Raw genomic sequence first — 6,849 nt, 5'->3', positions numbered from 1 at the left:
TGAGTTGAGCAGCGAGCAACGGAGCATTAGGCAATTCTGCCGACAACCCTCAGATGTCCCCCCACCTCCCCTGCTGCTGAGAGCCATGATACGGAGAAGAAGGTAAGGAGGCGAGGGACGGGTCACACACACAGGGGTCAAAGGGAGATCGTTCTTCATCTCCCAGCAACAGCAAGCTAGCTCCACAGATATTTGCTGCCCTGCTCTCACTAGGCTTAAATGTTCACACATCAGTGTGTGTGTGGGGTGGGGGTGGGGGTTCAGCTGCCCGAGGTCCCATGCCGGTGGAGGGGCCCTTCATGGTTTCTTGCACCGGGGCCCTGAAGGTTCTAGTTACGCCTCTGGTTAAAGCCCATGTCACGTTTTTTTGTGCCCCATTTTGGAGATTTACCTCCACTTCCTGTCCTGGACAAACAACAGGAAGATAGTGGAAATTTCTACAAATTGATGAGAAATCCCTTCTTAGACAATCTTGTCACTGAAACAATTGTCCACATTCGAAGATTTTCCCTCATCTACGGTTCGGTGACAACTGTAACGTTGTGGAATTGCCATTATTTTCTCTCCTAGTGACAATTGGCATCTCATCTTGTCAGCGTATAATCAATAATCCGAAATCACCTGCACTCCATACAGCGTACAGACCTTGACTAAGAGGTTGGTGCTTGAAGTGACAACACGGATGGCACCGCGTTAGATACAGTCCATAATAGAAGTCACCAGCACTCGATGATGTCTATGTCTTCTGGGCAACATAGTGACGCCCAGATAGTCACTATGTCGCCCAGAAGAAGGAAACCTTGGCTGTTTGACGCATGTATAAAAAGTGCTTTACTTCTTGCATCATCGAGTGCTGGTGACTTCTATTATGATCTTGCCATGGACACAATCTGCTAAGAAAAATGGTGCTAACCCCTCTCCTTTCTATCTAAAACATGAAAAAAACTTTTTGGCGTTAGACACAATTTAAGGGAACCGGTCAATGTAGTAATAACGGCCCCGGCAGTGCTCACTTATTTTAGAGGTTATTAGGTACTAATACCCTCAATTGACTTTGTCACCTGGAACAAGGGTGCAGCCAGTGAAGTTGGAAATACTGACTTGTTTCGCTTCAGTAGCCTACTAAGTAGCTTTGATGGGAATGACATCCACAGAGCTTGCACATCATAAAAATAGGGTTAACGATGGTGGCTTCCCTATTCCTACATTAACAGTGTCATCATGGGTAAAAGACAGAATACACAGTAAATAGAAGGACTATAGAAGAGCACATTTGTCTTATTTTTGATCTCTTGAAGAGCTCATTCGTGATTGGACAGATCATTCTGCACCCTAATAGTCTTGCAGGTAATGATTGATTTTGGAATGTGAAGGTGCTGCCATCATGTGGAAGAAGCAGGTCCTACCTAACCAATTAAAGGCTCATGGTCCTTCTCAACCTTGATTTGCACATGAAACGTCTGATGTTTTCAGCTCCGCCCACCAGTCCAGAGGAAACAAGCTCTTAGTGTTCTTATTACATCGGTTTCTGGTGGGCTAATTATTTAAAGAAGAACTCCGGGAACTTACAAAACGTGGGGCTACCAATGCTCTGCAAGGGTTAAATGCTCACTTTGCCCTAGGGGGCTCAAATAAAGCAGATATACTCAGCTGGTCCCCGTTCCTGCAGTGGTTGGCACTCACCTCTTCCCCCTCCGCTTTGGCTGTGGAATGTTGGCATCCTCATGGACTAGCATAAGTTATCATCTTGTCAGTTTTCCTTCAATCCTCAGAGCCCGGGGAAGAAGAGTCGGTGGGGACAGGTCTAGCAACCCAGCGGGACTGAGAATCAGTTGAGTTTATCTGCTTTATTTGAGCCCCCATAGACAAAACGAGCACTTAACCCTTACAGTACCCACAAGGTTACGTTTTTTTAAATTACCGGAGTTCCTCTTTAACTGTGGGTACTGCAACCACAAATGAAAAAACAGCTTCGGGGGCCCATTCACACTATTTGTTGCGCTAACTTTTTATCATGCATTAGGGCATGCTCTGTTATTAAATATACTTATCTTACCCTCAGCATCTGTACTGTAGGGGATGACGTCAACATCTTTCCAGCAAGATCCCGGGCAATGCTGAGTAACCCAAAATCTTATAAAATTACACCCCAGCACAGCGCAGGCATATCTTCTCATAAGATTTGGGCTACTCATCATTCCCCGGGACCTTGCTGGAAGGAGAATAATGTCACCCTCACCTAGTCACGGCCGGTGGAAGACGGAGGCAAAGCAGATATATTTAATAATTTGTTTATGAATATTATTTAAAATTTAGTTTTTATTCATATTTATCATTTTTTATGTTTAAACATTTTATAAATTGTAATTCATTTTTAATTAAGATTTGTATTAATATAATTAAATATTTCCTTTAATAATTTTTACCTTCAGGTTCTTTTTTGTTGTTCTGTTTATGGCATGGTTTTGTAAAAGTAAATAAGTGGTCCGATTTAATGCACACAAAAAATACACAACCATTTTTGTATGCGCCTTGCATTGGGATGCTTTAGCATGCATTTTACCGTGCAATACAAGGCAAAGATGTGAATGGGTCCTTAGGATCTGTGCAAAGGAAAAACAAAAAAAACATTTTGATCAGTGTTTAGGAATCAGTTAAGATTTTTTTATAATTGATTTATATTTAGTGAAATATTTTCATTTATCAATAGTTAACCTTCATTATACACAGCACATATTTATTCATTAAAAGATAATGAGAAACAATTACTTAAAATCTGCTCATTTGCTTGCTGACAACATTTGGAAGTACTTCTTCAGGTAAACCTATTTAACTTTTATTTTGTTTCCTCCTTTAAGCTGCCTATACACCTTACAACCATTGCACGACTTTCGTTGTGCGATGGTTGTAAGGTCATTAATATTTCGTACGACCTGTCCATCTTAGACAGGCAGTTCGTACTTGCGATCGTCGCAAGCCCTGCCTGCTGAGGGAAGGGCTTGCCGATGATTGCAATGCTGAGCGGGCAGTGTGAGCTTGTGCAGCTTTCGTCTTCGTACGATTTTCGGAAGGTTTTCCAGTCGTGCGACCGTACGGTAGATGCAGTCGAACGCTGCCCATACACCTGCCGATTATCGTACAATCGCGGGATCACCCGCGATTATGCTGTACAATCGATCGACTTTTGACTAACCAGCATGTTAGAAAACTTTGGTCGATCGTACAATTTTCACAAGGTTGGCGGCGTTTCCGTACGCCAAAATTCCTACGATCTACACTGCACATGCGCAGACGAAAATACGTGTCGATTACCGCAATTCGTCCAGGGGCTTTCTTCTAATTACCGCTGATCCAACCTTGCAATAATAGGGGCAGGATGGGGCCGCCGTACGACGGTTCAATCATCGGGCGAAAAGTGCCATCCGATAATCGCAAGGTGTATGGGCAGCCTTAGATTGTAGAGTGTACAGGCCCCATTTGGTGATTAGGTGCTAAGGCTCCATTCATACTTGTGTACATGCCTGCGCATTTATAAGCGTTTTTGTGTGTCGTGCATAGGTCAGCCCATGCATTACGATAGACTGCCCCATGCACGACTATTACACCAAACATGTTTTTTTTTTAAAACACGCCACTTTGTTGCCAAACAGTTTGGTGTCATTTCTCTCACATGAAAGCACACGGTGTAGTAAGGTGCGTTGGGGTGCCATTAACAATGAAGGGCACTGCTGCGCATCTTACAAAGTGACAATTGTTTGGGCACACTGGCAATTCGTGCAAAAATGTGCATCTTCACACACATTGCCGCAACGCACAGATGTGAATAGAGCCTAAAACTCTACTTCCCATAAGTACATGTGTTCCTGCATAGAGCAAGTTACATTATTGTGTTGCAGTATTGTGCTTTAACCCACGTTCTGTGTGTTGCAGCGTCATTCATTTTGAATGCACCTCTACAACCCACCTGCATTGCACATTACCACCCATTGTGGGAGCAGGTGTTTTTCAGGGTGTGAATATATAGGGATGGACCTTTTCTTTGATTACTTTTTACACAATTTCCATTCTAATGAGGATTGGGGTGTCCTGTAGTCACAGGAATCGGTTGATGAAACCACAGTGCACAGTGGGGGACCAGGCATCCTGCACTTCTGAAAGATAGGTATTAGGAAGGGAGGGGGAGTAAGGGGTTCTTGGGTAGGTAGGGTGGATAAAGCTGGCCATATACACTATCTGCAGATTTTCTATGGTCAGGTGGAAAAAAAAGGTGGATTCCTCCATCTACGCTAAACTGTGTGGATGGAGGAATCTCCCACTGGTCCAAGCTTCAGTATCTTGCTAGTAGGCCCCGCTGGCTCTCAAAATACCTGAACAGTCTGATTGGATGCAGGCAATGTTCAGGTATATTGACAGCCAGTAGGGCCGACTAGCAAGATACTGAAGCTTGGTCCAGCGGGAGATTGTGCCATCCACACAGTTTAGCATAGATGAAGGAATCTGTTGCACTTTCTCCATCTGACCATAGAAAATCTGCAGATAATCTCTTGGTGTATGGCCAGCTTTAAGGACTCTTGAAGGGCTTTGAAAGTGAAAGCAGAGATCTACTCCACCCACCCTTCATATACTCACAGTTCAGACCTCCTTCTGAGTGTAATGACTACTGCTTTTTCCTGTGCCTGGTTATATGCTAGTCTAAATAATATCCCTTTTGCACACCGTACCAATGTACCCCGAAATCCAATGGGTGCTGGAACAACGGGTGGATGGTGCCACAGTATACAATCTAGAAGATATGTCACATATGTCACATGATAGAGAAAGATAGAAAGAGAGCGGTCCATGCTCACTCCTTGGTGGACTTCTATACTAGGAAGAAGGTCCGTTATCAGTGGGATACCGCCTCATCCTGCTCTCTACCACCCACAGTAATCTGCCATTGGAGGGAAGAGAAAGAAGAATCCCCCCTTCAGCAGTTATCCATTCTATGACTGACAGGAGCAACTCAGCCAGAGACCTGAGGCAGACACGCTTGAATCCAGTAACCCTATTGAAAATCAAAAACTGGCATCTTGGGCTAAAGATCCCAGTTATGCTCATAACCACTGAGATCAAACCAATGGAGGGTGCTAATACTAGTGGAGCACATGTTACTGTGGCGGTGGGAGGGATTGCTAGTGGTGCATGTACTGGGGAGGGGGGACACTGTGGCTTACCTCTGCCCCACCCAGCTCATTGCGATACTGGTTGCCATATGTTTGGTGGGATGCCAGCCAGAGCATCTCCCTCAGCTCCTGGCAACCAGTGATGTCACTGGTTGCCATGAGCTGGGTGGAACGCTCTGGCCAGAGAATCACAGGTTGCTATGAGCTCTAAGCAACCTGGGATGCCCTGTCCACAAAGGGGGTGGCAGGCACATCTGCTGCTCCCCCCACTTAACCTTAAGTGTTGCAACCACCTCAGGTTGTCTCATTATAGGAACGGCCCTGATAGCAGTAACACCTGACGAAAGTTGAACCCTTTCTTCATTTTAACGAAAACTATAAAAAATACATTTTGGCTAACGTTCTAATTTAAAAGTTCAGATCACAGTGGGACCTGTAAATCGAACAGCTAGAAGATGTTGCATGGTGAACAGTACAAATCCAACTCTAGCTCTTGTGCTATTGACTCTTCCTAGCCACAAGCCACAGTCCAAAGACGTCTGCCGTCGCATTGCAGTGTATGCATTTCTCAGAGTCAGACCTGACCTTTGCTTGCACCTGCCTGAGCTTTCAGCCAACAGTGAAAAAGGGAAATACGCAGTCTACACCATTCCGACAAGAGCGGTCTGACACTGACACCGTCCGATCACATCAAACAGCATATTGTGCTGCTCTGCTTCTCAGCCATGTTAATTACATTCTACAGGCCACAGAGAGCTGACACCGGGGTCAGGAAATGGTATGAAAATGGAGTCACACCAAGGTGAAAAATAAAAGGCATCTGAACATTTTGTCTGGTAGACGGAAGCTCTCGCCTCTCATTTATCGTGTCTTCCCATGTTATGTCCAGACTTGGCCAAATATCTGAAAGCTCAGAAAGTGGGATGTGGAGATCTGTAATAATGGGCTAAACTGGTTGGATGTTGCTTCTGATGTGGTCAGATGGATTTGATTTAAAGGTCAGATTAATTTCGGCATGAATGGGTCAGTAAATGACCCTTCCACCCTTTACCAATAATTGAATGTTTGCTGAGGTCTGATTAGCTCTTTTGGACCCCTTTACCAGTTCACCTCCTGCATGCAGAATACACAGCATCTTCCTATGCATGCTCCCTTTGAGGCTGTGTGAGGTAGGTTCCCATCCATCTGTGCTGACTTCAGGTCACCAAGGAAATGTTAAAATGCACATTGTGGGCCTGAAGTTTACTTAAAAACTCCCAAAATGTAATATATTTTCTGAAAGCAGAGATTCTATGGAAGAAAATGGTGACTATTGAAATGTTTGATGTCACACAATAATTGCACTACTGTTTATCAAATTCGCATTTTTAAAAAAAATGTGCACACAAACACAATATAATACCCATTTTGGGGGGAAAATGTAAACACTGAGATTGTGTCGAGTTGAGATACCAAATATGTTAAGCCTCAAAATTGCATGCGGCCGTGAAACAGTAAAAAAACAATGGTGCCCCAAACTGTTCATAGGCAAAGCTTTAAAAGCCTTCCGTCTAGCATTAACCATGACTGATGGCCCTAGAAGTATTGCATTCATTCTGGTGTGCATTGTGCAGGGACAAAGCTAGGGGGAGGACGGGGTTGCTTGCCCCCCCCCCCCCCCCCCCGGCTCCTCTGGGTGGTGGGTGTA

This window comes from Nanorana parkeri, unplaced genomic scaffold (assembly GCF_000935625.1).
Source record: "Nanorana parkeri isolate BGI_ZX_2015 unplaced genomic scaffold, ASM93562v1 scaffold117, whole genome shotgun sequence".
Lineage (NCBI taxonomy): Eukaryota > Metazoa > Chordata > Amphibia > Anura > Dicroglossidae > Nanorana > Nanorana parkeri.
The sequence above is the reverse complement of the archived record's forward strand: the minus strand, read 5'-3'. Positions refer to the sequence as shown.